The 15,349-nt window shown below is 44.2% G+C and overlaps 1 long non-coding RNA gene across 1 annotated transcript in view; it reads left to right on the forward strand.

The window, feature by feature from the left end:
- The first annotated feature begins 4,549 nt into the window (after positions 1–4,549).
- LOC118494362 overlaps positions 4,550–15,349 on the forward strand; it is a 20,991-nt gene continuing 10,191 nt past the window's right edge. Inside the window, exon 1 of the long non-coding RNA XR_004896490.1 lies at positions 4,550–4,634. This is a non-coding gene — a long non-coding RNA (uncharacterized LOC118494362). The remainder of the gene's footprint in view (positions 4,635–15,349) is intronic.

Genomic DNA, 15,349 nt, shown 5'->3' on the forward strand with positions numbered 1-15,349 from the left:
TATATATATAAATTTATAACCTATATAATAAAAAAAATATAAAAAAGGAGCACAAAATGACAGCTGGCGACATTAAAGAACGGCTTGTTTATTGCTAAGGCCATATGGTTGAAATTAAATGATTGATTGAAAATATAATGACAACAACTTATAACAATGACTTATCCTGTAGAGGGAAATACAGTCACACTTTACACCGCTTAACGTAAGCTGTCAGCATTTTAACCGTTGGGTTTAATCCAGCTACTAGCTAACGGTAACGTAGCGTCCCGTGCAGCGATGCTTCTGGAAAAAATAAAGTCAGGCACCGAAATGAGGCACCGTAATTATCGTTATTATTCGGTCTCGTTACTACCGTTTACGTCGGAACTGGTGCCCTATTGGCACCGCGTTTCGGTACCCAACCCTATTTCTCACTGTATGAATCTGTGGAGTAATGTTTAACAACATTTTGGTTTTTCCCCGACGCAGCTCTGCCGGTGTTATCGCCCAACCCAGTCTCACGGAAGTTCGTGAAATGGTCACGTTATTTGATCTATCGATTCGGGTACACGGACACGTTTACGTTGTTTCTTTCGTGGTGGTGAGCATGAATTTTAAACTAATGTATTTCAATGGGAAGCATCTTTCGTGATGACGACTACGGTAGCGAGTAGTAGGAAATGCCAAAAAATCCGCTCAGGGAGGTTGGTCTCCCGCGTGTGACCTTTCCTTTCCCGTTCTTGATGCTTCCCATTTCGTGCTGACCACCACGAAAAAAAACGAGATGAACGTGTCTGTGTACACGAATCAATAGATTAAAAATAACGTGACAATTTCACGAACTGTCGTGAGACCGTGTTGTATCGGCGCGGACAGACACACAGATGCATACAGTGGCGTGAGGCCGCTGTGAAGCAGTGTTCCAGCTTGTTTTTATTATAAGATGAAGTGTCAAAGTGTGTTCGTGCAGTACAGCGTTTGTTCAGTCTGCTTCGATCTCAATATTACGAACAACCTCTCTCTCTCTCTCTCTCTCTCTCTGTCTCTGTTGTGGTGGTCGCCCGAGGGATCTTTACTAAAAACGCTTTACTAGACTAATTTAAAAAAAAAAATTAAGTAAAAGGAAAAAAAAAAAAAATTTACTGGCACCGTCTGGACTCTATTTCTACTAGATTCTATTGAGAATAGATAACCATATAAACTAGGTAAATACTTAAGACACTGCTGAACTCTGCTGCGAGGCGTATTTCAGGTTGCAGTTGTGCTGAAGGGCTGTTTTCAGTAGCAATAGACCCAGAGTGTGCCTGCTACACATGAACCCTAACACTCCAAGCCATGCTTTCCCATTGGTTGATTGATAATGTGCTTGATTGATTGATGGTCCGGTTGATTCTTTGATTTCTTGACTGGCAGACTGAGTGATTATTTGATTGGTTTCCCGGTTGGTTGGTTGGTTGGTTAGTTGATTGGTTGATTGATGAAATGATTTTTATGCTTTTTGATATTGAACGAGGTTCGCGGTCCCCCCCACCGCCCCCTTCCATCATCGCTGGGACTCTTCCTCGTTAAGTTGCCGAACAAACGGCACAGAGAGCTGATTGGCTGATTCTCCATTTTTAACTTTTAAACAGTCAGAAAGGTTTCAGATTCACTAAAGTCTGCAGGAAAAAAAGTGCACATTGTCCCGTCAACAGATGCTTCTCTTTACAATAGTGCCATGGATGTATAATCAAACCTGGAGACAGCATTGGAGGCAGAGCCCCGATCATTCCTAATGAGAGTCGCTCAGTGGGGCATGAAGCCTTCGCGGAGACAAAAATGACCCAGTTGATCGCCGCTGCTTCCGCACTGTGCGGCCCATAGAGCAGGTCAACGCATTCTCATGGGTTCGTACGATATTTTGTACATTCGTACGAAAATCTACGCACACCAATTCGTATAATGATGTCCTACAAAATTAGGCGACTGCCGATTGGTCATCCGACAACAGCTACACAGCTCTGTTAGCTGCCGGTCGCACCAGCGGCCGTTGCTAGTTGAGTTTAGCCAACAAAAAGTCAGCGTCATGCGGCGACAACAACAAATTTGTGGTTTGGATTAAAATACTCCCGAGGAACAAACGAACAAACACGAACAAACACGCGTTTCCTGGGTGAAATTCTTTTGTTTTCGCCAGGAAGTAAACTCTGCTCGCCTGCTTAAAATTGCTGTGTTTTATGACTCAAACATCCAACCCAGCGTCCTCCCTACACGGTCCAGAGCGCTCTCATACAGCAGCAGTCAAAGTGATGCACACAAATTCGTAGCGATATGAACGAATGGTTCATGAGAACAGCTTGAGCAGGCTCACTAGAGGCAGAACCGGCGCCTTTCGCTTAAGCGTTCCCACTACTCTCGCATCGCCAGACCTTCCTCCCCAGCACTGCGGAGGAAGGTCCGAGATCTGAGGAGCAGTTAACCATAGTCCTCAGAAATCCACCGGAGGTTAGAACGCCAACACAAAGACAGAGGAAGGGGACGGACATCCGGCGGAATGTCTGCTGGCCGGCACCGGAGCAATCCCAGAAATGAAATGTTGTTGATATAGACTAACTTGAACGGGGATTAAATGTTATTGGATAGAATGGATGAAATTCATTTTGCAGGGGTTGTGACGCTCAAAAAAATGTATCCACTGATTTACAGGCGTCTCTTTTGCCATGTTACCTCCTTTTGGGGTCAGAGGGCATCACGTTACGGACACGGAAGTTGCAATTCCATCGTTTGGCCGCCAAGTTGAGTTTGGCATCAAAGCCCGGTGCACTTCCTGATGGCCACTTGTGAAAACTAGCTGACTCTAGCTCTCTTTATACATCCATGTCACACAATATCACTATGTGAGCTACTGCAGAGGGAAAAAAACATGCACACAACTGCCCTCACAGCGTCACTTTAGTGAATCTGGACATCAGACTCTGGTTTGCACTGAGCACAAAAACACAGCCGAGCATTTACCATCAGTATCCGGACAGTAAACTGGTACGAAGCTCAGTTTGTTCACCTGAAGACTGAAGACCTGAACTTCACTCTGACTACTCACTAATGGCTGTATGAGGCGGGAAAGACAGATAGTCTGAGCGACCTAACATGTCTGAGCAGGAAGAAGAAAGTATCTGTCACTTTCTTTCCTGTTCGGATGTGAAAATTGTAAGTAAAAATAAACTTATTTTGAAGTCGAACTACCGTCTTTTGCTCTGAGCTGTGGGTCAGTCCATGTGGTGCTACCAAGGGGTTTGGAAGAGTCCATATTAAGATTGGAGGGGGGTGTTTAAACACAAACTCGGACTGAGAATCTCTGCTCCTTCCTGCCTTCTCTTACCCATTTCAAAAACCAAAAGCTGCTTTGTCACCTTCAGAACAAAACGACAAACATCTACAGAACCAACACGGAGGAAATGCACAGAAAACGAGTTTCATTGTTCATTATTATTATTACTATTGTTACTATTAACTGTGTGATAAATGCAATACAACAGTTATGTAAACAGGCAGTGAGTGATGCTGTACCTTCTTTACAGTATATGAGGATAATAACCATGATGTTTTTACTGTTTTCGTCGTCATGGATTTGTTTTTTGTTTTCCAGGCGTCCTCTCACTGCTTAAACCACCCTCGCCCCGTTTACACCGCAACTGGTTTCACAACGGTTGTCAAACTGGTTTCGCCAGGTTTCCGGATTCATATCAGTCCCCCCAGAAACCTCATATCTCGAGAAAGTTGCCTTTTTTACAGGAAACAGAAGGGAGAATATGTTGAATGTTTCCCGTCCTCCTGACACCTCGTGAATCATCTTTTACTCCGGCCGAAGTTGGAAAAGATTCCTCGCGTCATGAATGCGATGGAGATAAGAGCAGTGGTGTAGTCTACTGAGACGCAGGTATACGGAGTATACCCACTAGGATAACGTTACGTAACGATAACTGTTTTGTGAGAGGACTCTCACACTTAGGGCTCCTGCACACTGTCTGCGTGGCGTGTGCGTGGCGAAAACGCGTGCATGCTAGACATAGGACCGACCCCTATTTTTCACGCGACACGCAAGCGTGTTGGAAGCGTTTCCAGGCAAAATAGAATACGAAAAGATGTTTATATGTCATTTTGACACAAATACATTTAATAAATGACATTTTGATGTTTGAAAGTCTCAAGGTTTTGATATAAATTTCAAATATTGGATTCTGATAAAACAATGACATGGACTTTATTATCTCAGGAAAGGGAATTGAAATAGAAATATATATATATATATATATATATATATACACATCGAAATATGTACAAACAAATGTACGAACACAAAAATATTGACAAAATAAAGTTGAAGAACACGCTATTATTTCATTTTATCAATGGGAAACATACATGAGTACAGACAAGGCTAGCAGCAGCAGCGCCGTGTCAGACACGTTTCTGGTGTTCAAAGACATAGAAAACGCCACGCAGCCGCCACGCAACTGACACACAACAGAAACGCCATGCTCACGCCATGCAGGCAGTGTGCAGGGGGCCTTAAGTTCATTAATTCACCCGTCTGTGTTGCGAGTCGCCTAGGAACAACAACACAGTTGCTTGGCAGTCATTCTCTGTCGCAAATTTGAAATTAACTAATGTGAGTAGATATATGAAACGAAAGCAAATTTAAACTACACTCTGTGTTTTGGTAAGCCTGCCCCTAAAGCTATACTGCAGCAGACGTTAACGTTACAGAAACTACAGAAAACGAGCCAGATGAGGCTGATGCTTTACTCAGTAACGTTACAAAAAACCTACGGGGTTGTCGCTCTGAGACGCGTTGCTCTGGACAACCCGTTCTCACTCCAAACTCGTAAAATATGGACTGTGGAATGCTTGGGCAGTGGCCGTCAGCGTCACAACGACGCAAAAAGCGCCCTTCAGCGTGTGTGTAGAACGCACCGGGGAGAGCAGCAGCTACACGGGGTTTGAAGATGACGTAGCACTAAGAGCGACTACGGTAGAGAGTAGTATGAACGCCCGAAAATCCTCATAGTGAGGTTGGTTGGGGGGGTGGATGGGTCAAACATCACAGGACTTTCACCCAGGAGACCGGGGATCGTTTCCTAAACCCAACCGTCCCGTTCTTCTTTTACTAAACCCAACTGTCCCGTTCTTCTTTACCTAAACCCAACCGTCCCGTTCTTCTTTACCTAAACCCAACCGTCCCGTTCTTCTTTTACTAAACCCAACTGTCCCGTTCTTCTTTACCTAAACCCAACCGTCCCGTTCTTCTTTACCTAAACCCAACCGTCCCGTTCTTCTTTTACTAAACCCAACTGTCCCGTTCTTCTTTACCTAAACCCAACCGTCCCGTTCTTCTTTACATAAGCCCAACTGTCCCGTTCTTCTTTTCCTAAACCCAACCGTCCCGTTCTTCTTTACCTAAACCCAACTGTCCCGTTCTTCTTTTCCTAAACCCAACTGTCCCGTTCTTCTTTACCTAAACCCAACCGTCTCGTTCTTCTTTTACTAAACCCAACTGTCCAGTTCTTGTCCCGCGTGTCATGGAAACGTAAGCCCACCCACGACCTTTTCCTTAACCTAACTGCATCAAAAGTGATGCCAATTGTCCCAACCCAGCGCGTTTAGATAAGTCTCCTTTAGCGTCAATAACAACGGCAAAGGCACCTGACCAAGCGTCCGTATTTTACGCGATGGGAGTGAGAACGCATCGCTCTGGGACGGGCGAGTCAAATGCTGCAAGCGAAAAAATGACAGTATACTCACTACAAAAAAACTAGACTACACCACTGGATAAGAGGATTCTTAAAAGCACCTTTAACGTGTTTTTGCGCTGGAAAAAGTCGTGTAGATACACGTCACAGTTGGCGGGTGAAAACTTTGTTACTCAGAAGATTTTACTTCAGAAGGAAAACGAAGGAACGGAGTTTCCGAAACTCTCAAAACTTAAATTTTTACATAAAGAAAGAAACCCTTTACAGTCCAAATTTGAGTGGTTTTCTCTCCATCACTAAGAACTTAATACTATTTTTAAAATGTGTAATGTTTTCCATATTTTTAAAGACTATTTCAAAACAACACGAGTTACAAGATTTTCCTCCGAACTCGGTGGCTCTCTCGCTCTGCAGCCGTTGGCAAAACCTGGTGAAACCGATCGGTGTAAAGGAGGCGAAAGCCGTGCCTCAGTGACCCCACCTTGGTGTTTTAGAGACAATAATAATAATGATTATGATATGGTTATATATAAATATATATATATACATATATATATATATATATATATATATATATATATTCTTTTTAGAACTTTGAGTTGAAATACTTTTTAGTACTTGCAAATACATGTCTCTGTATATAAAACAAAAGCCTCCTGTAATAAACGAGAAAAAAATTTAATACTGAATCTGTTGTGGTGGTTTTATTTCGATGGCTTCAGCTTGGTCGGTCATTTGGGGTCAGCCCTATGTTCCCACATCCCAATGGTCCCACATCCCAATGGTCCCACAGCCCTATGTTCCCACATTTCTAGGACATTTTCAAAATTAGGTCTTGTGTCCCTACAATTTCTTTCAAGGGTTAGGGTGGGTTAGGCGAACATAGGGCCTAATTTTGGAAAGAAAATCTTAGAAATGTTGGAACATAGGACTGTGGGAACGAAGGGCTGTGGGAACATTGGGCTGTGGGACCATAGGGCTGTGGGAACATAGGGCTGTGGGACCATAGGGCTGTGGGAACATAGGGCTGTGGGACCATAGGGCTGTGGGAACATAGGGCTGTGGGAACATTGGGCTGTGGGAACATTGGGCTGTGGGACCACTGGGCTGTGGGAACATAGGGCTGTGGGAACAAAGGGCTGTGGGAACATAGGGCTGTGGGAACGAAGGGCTGTGGGAACGAAGGGCTGTGGGAACATAGGGCTGTGGGACCACTGGGCTGTGGGACCATTGAGCTGTGGGAACATAGGGCTGTGGGACCATAGGGCTGTGGGACCATTGGGCTGTGGGAACATAGGGCTGTGGGACCATTGGGCTGTGGGAACATAGGGCTGTGGGAACAAAGGGCTGTGGGAACATAGAGCTGTGGGACCATAGGACTGTGGGACCATTGGGCTGTGGGAACGAAGGGCTGTGGGACCAGAGGGCTGTGGGAACATAGAGCTGTGGGACCATAGGACTGTGGGAACATAGGGCTGCGGGAACGAAGGGCTGTGGGAACATAGGCACGCTCCTGGTCATTTTGAAAATAAACCTGCAAAGGTTAGGGTTTCAGCTTTAAAAAATGTTGTTTACAATTTGTTGGATCCAAGGTTTAAATTACTTGTTTGAAACAAAATCTGAAGCTAACTTGAACCAAACTGTTTTACTGTCCTTTTATAACTGAACTTTTATTTAAATGCACCTGCACCAGGCGCTTCACGGCATGCGCTAAGATCGTTACACGTGCTCTATGCAATGTCACGTGTTTGTAGGCTACAACATTTTTGTCACATACAGCAAACATCTCCTCACTATCTGCTAGCTGCCTGTCCCCTGAACACACTGTAAAAAAACATCTCCTCACTATCTGCTAGCTGCCTGTCCCCTGAACACACTGTAAAAAACATCTCACTCTCCGCTAGCTGCCTGTCCCCTGAACACACTGTAAAAAACATCTCCTCACTATCTGCTAGCTGCCTGTCCCCTGAACACACTGTAAAAAATATCTCCTCACTATCTGCTAGCTGCCTGTCCCCTGAACACACTGTAAAAAAAAACGCGGTCTCTGTAGACAGCCCAGGCTCCACAAACGGCAACAACAACAAACTTTGCCAATCTGCACCACTAAACATAACAGTCTTCCAGCGTTCCAGCCAATAACCGACAAGAAGGATTTGGGGGTGGGGGTTGGGGGGTTAGTGCGCGGAAGCACAGAAAGGAGGGGGATGGGACGGGATGAGGAGCAGGGAGGGGCAAGCTAGCCTCGTTTTGTTTGAAATTACTTTGAACGTCAACAAGAAGTGCCGTCACCCAACATTGCTTAGAGCACCTTTAAAATAGTGCCCTTTCTCAGTCTGCCCTAGCTGCTGCACCTGTATTCACCCCTGCGCCTGTCTCTTAAAGCCCCTCCTCCCAAAAAAGCCCAGTCTGCATTAAAAAATAATGTTGTTTGCAATTTGTTGGAGCCAAGGTTTCAACTTGTTGATTGAACCAAAATCAGAAGCTAACTTGAACCGAACTGTTGTAGATTTTGGGGGGGGGGGATGCAGAGGATATGTCGTCACCCAGATTATTTTTTGGGGCTTTTCCGCCTTTAATTTTTGAAAGGACAGGTAGGTGAGAAAGGCATGCAGGAAATGGTCACAGGTCAGATTCGAACCCTGGACCTCTGCGTCGAGGCATAAACCTCTCAGTACATGTGCGCCTGCTCTACCCACTGGCCCAACCCGGCCACTCGTTTTCTTATGTCAGAAATATGGGACGTCAAAATGAGTGCCAAAAAGGTACATAAAAAAGTGACAATAATGTCAAAAAAATGAGAAAACGTTGGAAAAAGTGTCAAAAATGTTGAAAAAAACATAAAAAACGTCAGAAGAAAACGTCAAAAATGTGGGAAAAGCGTCAAAAACTTTGCGCTGTGCTTAGCTAAACTCTAAAGAGGGAAAGTTGCTGATTCTCGACCCTTCTGAAGCGAGTCATCCAACGGGAGTTTGACCTCCGGGTAATGGAGACATTCATCTGCATGTACGGCAGAACAGAACATCTGCAGACTTTCCCCTAAGTTACCAGCTAAAGCCTGGTTCACACGGCAGGATAATTAGGCCGATTTTAGCCCCGATTCACCCCTTCCAACAATCTTAAGGATGCTCCGATTATGGTAAAATAATCTGATCAGATATTCCTGCCGTGTGTGGGGTGTTAAGACTGCTCTCGTCTGCTCGGAAGGACGTCGGGACCGCTCCCATCTCAAATTGGGGATATCCAACATGTTGGATTGTTTTGGCCCGATTTCTCCTTGTGTGTGGTGTCCCCCGGGGACAAACGAGCACGCAGCCTGTGGACTGTGGCGTGTAGCCAATCAGAAAGCGAGGTGACGAGGCGGCGAGGAAAGCACCGGGAAACAAAATCAAAACAGCCGGCGGCACGGCGCACCAGAAAGTCCGGTGGACGTCGGAGATAAGTAGAGCAAGTATAGTCCATGCTCGCGTTGTCTCCACTTCTTTGACCATCGCCTTTTCTTTTGATAACGTTTTTTTTTTCGGTTAAAAACAAACTACAAACTATCGCCACTGCGTCCTCTTCGTCCGCCATGATTGTTTACTCTGAAGTCACGTTTGATCTCGAGGGATTTTGCGAGATTTCCCGTCTGACCTGGGAATGCTCGGGAGTCAAATCGGTTCATGTGTGATAGACTGTTAGACCGTGATTTTTTATCGCCGTGTGTGGAGTCTCTCAGGATTGGAAAATCGGCCGACAATTTTAAAATCGTCCCGTGTGAACCAGGCTTAACGCTAGCGGTAGCTAGCTAGGTTGGTTACATTTTCCAAAACTATACATTACTACATTACATATACTAACTACAATTTCGAATCTAGTTGTAGTCTTGCAATGTGTGACCCTGCAAGATCCCCAGTATTTACATATTATGACAGTCTTTAACATAGGGGAACATAGGGCCTAATTTTGAAAAAAATCTTAGAAATGTGGGAACATGGGCACGCTCCCGTCTTTAGATATGAGACGGTGTCGGACTATAGTCTGTTCAAAGTCTTCTAGTGTGTGGTTCGCATTAGAAGGACAAACAGCTTCATGGCGTCCGTTATCTCTCATAGCATGCTGGGTAAGATTCAGCCCTGTGGCAGATTGCTTTTGCACACTGCCTCGACTCTGCACGCTCGTGTGCATCTGTCTCTCTGCGGTTTCTTTCCTCCATCTCAGGCTCGATGCAGGTTCTCCTCGCCGCGCCATGCTCGCCAACGCTGCCCGCCTGCCTGTGTCATGAAGCCCAACTCGTGATGTAATGCTGACTGATTGTGTGTGCGTCAGAGCAAATTGAGGGTGACACTTGAAGCTGCTGCTGAAAAGCCGTCTGTTGTGTTTCCCTGCGTAGACGAAGATTTAGTACGTCCCAATCAGGGTTATTATAGTAAACTAAGACGAAAATAAGCAGGGAATAAATATTTTTTGTGAACTGAAACCACATAAAAACTAAAACCTTCAAGAAAAACTAATCTGAAACAATATTGCCAGGTTAAAAACAAACTAATAAAAATGAATCTTAAAGGTCCCATGGCTTGAACATTTCACTTTTTGAGTTTTTTTTTAACATTAATATGAGTTCCCCCAGCCTGCCTATGGTCCCCCAGTGGCTAGAAATGGTGATAGGTGTAAACCGAGCCCTGGGTATCCTGCTCTGCCTTTGAGAAAATGAAAGCTCAGATGGGCCGATCTGGAATTTTCCCTTTATGACGTCTGTAACTGCCCGATGTGAGTCGAGTGCAGATGTGAGTCGCGCATGCGTCACTTTGCGACAAGTAGCCTACAAGATGCTAACGGCTTTTTGAGCTAACGCACAGTCTATGAGCTAACGTTAGCAATCAAGCAATCATAGATAGCTAAAACGTTTTTGAAATGACTGCTGCTGCTGGCTACAAGTTAGCAATCAAACACAATAAAGGCTGTCACTTAATGGCGTTTTGAGCTAACGTTAGCAATCAAACAGTCATAGATAGCCAAAACGTTTTTGAAATGACTGCTAGCTAAAAGTTAGCAATCAAACACAACAAAGGCTGTCACTTGATTGGCGTTTTGAGCTAACGTTAGCAATCAAACAGTCATAGATAGCCAAAACGTTTTTGAAATGACTGCTAGCTAAAAGTTAGCAATCAAACACAACAAAGGCTGTCACTTGATTGGCATTTTGAGCTAACGTTAGCAATCAAACAGTCATAGATAGCTACAACGTTTTTGAAATGATTACCATCTTCTGTTATTGTATGTAAAGAGAAACGTTTATTATTTTATAGATTTCACAAATTTCAGTATGACACGTTATGCCGTAAACAGTTTAAATCTGAGCATGCGCGACTCACATCTGCACTCAACTCACATCGGGCAGTGACAACGTTATAAGGGGAAAGGTTACCTCCCCTTTCTCTGCTTTGCCGGCCCAGAGAATTTGGCCCACCCATCAGAGAGAGAGAGACATCATGGCTTTCAAACGAGCAAAGTAGCAGTTGGTCAAGACCACACCCCCCCCACCCTCCACCTTGCCCCCCCCCTCTCCTCCTCAATAGCATTTAAAGCTACAGACACAGAAATGGTACATCCTAAGGAAAGATCGTTGTGGGACTGGCTCTAGTGGCTGTAATTCTGCACCAAGGCTGAATTTCGGGAAAGAGACTTCAGATACAGTATTAGGGGACCACTAAGGTCTATATAAAAGAGACTTCAGATACAGTATTAGGGGACCACTAGTCTATAAAAGAGACTTCAGATAGTATTAGGGTACCACTAAGGCCTATATAAAAGAGACTTCAGATACAGTATTAGGGGACCACTAAGGTCTATATAAAAGAGACTTCAGATACAGTATTAGGGGACCACTAAGGTCTATATAAAAGAGACTTCAGATACAGTATTAGGGGACCACTAACTTAGATTTTTTACTTCAAATTTGACCCGTTTTTCAAATTCCTATATAAATTTTCTATTTAACTACCCAATTTTAATTACCCAAAATAACATGGATGATTCCACACAACGCTCTTTGGCAAGTACAAATCTCTACTTTCATTAATTTCGGGGTGTTTTATTCAATTTTATAGCATTTGAAAAAAATGTTAAGTGGTTTCAAAATAGTTTTGAGTAAAAGTCGACATATTCCAGTCTGTGATTATCCATCAACATACATTCCTTTAATTTTATTCAAAATAATTCCTAATTTCGGCTATTCTAACTCAAAAAATAGGTATAATTTCCTATAAATGAGCTTTATTGACCATAAATTCCAAAAATAAGTGTAAACTAAAGTTAATAAGTTAGTCTTACGTAGGGTTGAAAACGTCAAAAGCACCAAAAGTGTTGAAAAAAGGGACAAAAATGTAAGAAAATGTTAAAAACATCGATAAAAAGCGTCAACATCTGCTGATTTTCAATTTTGACGGGAAGACAACACAAGAGTTAAAGTATGAGATGAGGAATTTCGCCGTCCTCTTCATGTCCCGTCTGCTTTATTTCCCTCCTGCTGATTTTGAAGGTAAGTCGATATTCTTCACATTTCTTTAAGTTCAGACTCAAACAAACAGTGAATACTAACAAGTATAGAAATGAGAAGTCCCTCCCCTTCCGGTGTACCCAACTCAGTCTCACGCCAGTTCGTGAAATGGTCACGTTATTTTGATTAATTGATTCGTGTACAGCAGGGGTGTCAAACTCAACTTCCCAGAGGGCCACACTAGAAAATGAGAATCACATCAAGGGCCAGACACATAGTTTATTGCTGTTATGTCATCGGAAAAGTGAAATATCTTTGACTGTATTATTGCATGTCTCATATAGTCTTCTCACTTATAGTTTGGTTGACAAAAATGTTGAAGAAAATGCCAAAAACGTTTGGAAGAAGCATCAAAAATGTCGAAAAAAACAAAAATTTGGGGGGCCAAAATGTATTGTGAACCTAAATGTATACAGGGCCGGATCAAAATTAACAAGGGGCCAGATTTGGCCCGCGGCCTTGAGTGTACAGGTCACGATTTTTGAACGTGACCATTTCACGAACTGCCATGAGACTGGGCTGCTCTGGGGTACGCCACAACGGGGAAATTTAAACGCCACAACAGGGAAATTAAACGCCACAATGGGGAAAATAAACGCCACACGCTGGCGAGAACAATGGGGAAATTAAATGCCACACGCTGGCGACAACAATGGGGAAATTAAACGCCACAACAACGGGGCCTTATCAATACTACTCGCTACCGTAATCGTTCTGTGATCACGAAATATGCTTCCCATTGAAATACATTACTTTAAAATTTGTGCTCACCACACGAAAATAACGACATTAACGTGTTTAGTACACAAATCAATAGATTCAATAACGTGACCATTTCACGAACTGCCGTGAGACTGGTGTACCACCATGGGACCTTAATTCGGAAATAATATGTCTGGTAGTGAACGGGGAGAGACTAATAATGGTTTGATCCCGTTTGAATTGAGCTATGAATTACACAGATGATTTAAAAGATAATTTTGCAAGTGAAGAAAGTCTCAGTTTGTTGTAAAACTGTTGAAGTACGACCGTAAAATACATCATTACACAAACTACTCACTTCGAAGTCTCTGAGGCTACATTTACATTGTTACGTTTTGGTTTAAAAACCAATATCTTTTGATACGTTTCCCCCTCTCATTCCCCCTGCTCTGTTGTTTCCCCCTCTCATTCCCCCTGCTCTGTTGTTTCCCCCTCTCATTCCCCCTACTTTGGTGTTTCCCCCTCTCATTCTCCCTGCTCTGGTGTTTCCCCCTCTCATTCCCCCTGCTCTGGCGTTTCCCCCTCTCATTCCCCCTGCTCTGGCGTTTCCCCCTCTCATTCCCCCTGCTCTGGTGTTTCCCCCTCTCATTCCCCCTGCTCTGGTGTTTACCCCTCTCATTCCCCCTGCTCTGGTGTTTCCCCCTCTCAGTCCCCCTACTCTGGTGTTTCCCCCTCTCATTCCCCCTGCTCTGGTGTTTCCCCCTCTCATTCCCCCTGCTCTGGTGTTTACCCCTCTCATTCCCCCTACTCTGGTGTTTCCCCTTCTCATTCCCCCTACTTTGGTGTTTCCCCCTCTCATTCTCCCTGCTCTGGTGTTTCCCCCTCTCATTCCCCCTGCTCTGGCGTTTCCCCCTCTCATTCCCCCTGCTCTGGTGTTTCCCCCTCTCATTCCCCCTGCTCTGGTGTTTACCCCTCTCATTCCCCCTACTCTGGTGTTTCCCCCTCTCATTCTCCCTGCTCTGGTGTTTCCCCCTCTCATTCCCAAACAGAGACCTTTGGCAACACACGACACTGACGCCAACGTTTCTCCTCCTGATTGGGTCTCATCAGTCACGACGTCTCGTTCTCTGAGACTAGCAAAGACACTTGATAGGTCCCCATATTTGTACTGCTGGCTCAGTTCAAACAGGATCACATTCAATTCAATCATGATAAAAAAAATATTAGTCTCTCCCCGTTCACTACGGTCCCATGGGGGTTCACCGGAAGAGGAGGGACTTCGCCTTTCTATTGTGTATGTATCACAGCCGGATCTATCTTTTTCCCTTTTTTCAGATTTTTGTAAATGTAGGCTACTACTTTAATCTTTTTTTTTTGTTCTCTGAATATTATCCTTTCTTTTCCTCCTCAAACCTCCCATTTAAGAAGATCAAAGACACTATTAATTGATATGATTTACTTTACTTTCCGTAAATGTGTAATCATCAATATAGCCTATCCAAAGAACAAATTGGTCCGGCTCTACTGTACTGATGAGAGCTATTCTGACTGAACATACACAGGAACACAAGCTGTACTCTGTGAACTGCCTCTGTGCCCTTAAGCAAGGCGCTGCACTGACAATGTGTGTGCATGCTGACTTGTTTACTTGGTTATGTAACCCTCACACACACACACACACACACACACACACACACAAAGTGCCAGAGTTCCTCAGCATATGTTGAACGGAGCTTCCCCATCTGTCTGCCTGCCAAAAATCTGATTTAACTCTCTTAAAGGGACAGTTCGCTTTAATAGATTCATATTTCTGACATTCTGTTATTAGGGCAAATGTTAGATGGTGGAGTTACTGTACGTAGACACCGCCGCCGACTTGAGCTGCAAAGAAGCTCTGGCCGCCCGGTCGAGGACGCTGGTCAGAAAGTCCGGGGAAGCTGTTTGTTGCTTTGGCCGCTCTGACGTAGCAGCATTCTATGTTCATCATGGAAAAAGATCAAGCAGCCACTGCACGGCCAATACACTGACACTAGAAACCTTTTATAAATGACATATATAATGACAGAATGTGTATTGGTTGTTGGTCGCAGCGGTGTCTGTTAGCAGTTAGCTCGCTCGTTAGCCGCTGAACCGCAGCAGCGTGCAGGCAGAGCGAGCAGCCGCCAGCTGTTGATCCGTGCAGGACTTCACCGTGAGCGGACTGTTTAGAGACCATGTGACCGGCAGGTAACGTTAACTGGTCCCTATACGCAAATATCATAAATGATAGGGAACCCAGCAACGGCCATGATGAGCTTCTCCTCCTTTTTCTCTGAACTAATGTTTTGGTAGGAACCAAAGTTTACATCGTATGTTTCTCTGGAATCAGCCAGCGTGAAGGACGTCTATATTCTGATTG

Source organism: Sander lucioperca, chromosome 23 (assembly GCF_008315115.2).
Source record: "Sander lucioperca isolate FBNREF2018 chromosome 23, SLUC_FBN_1.2, whole genome shotgun sequence".
Classification (NCBI taxonomy): Eukaryota; Metazoa; Chordata; class Actinopteri; order Perciformes; family Percidae; genus Sander; species Sander lucioperca.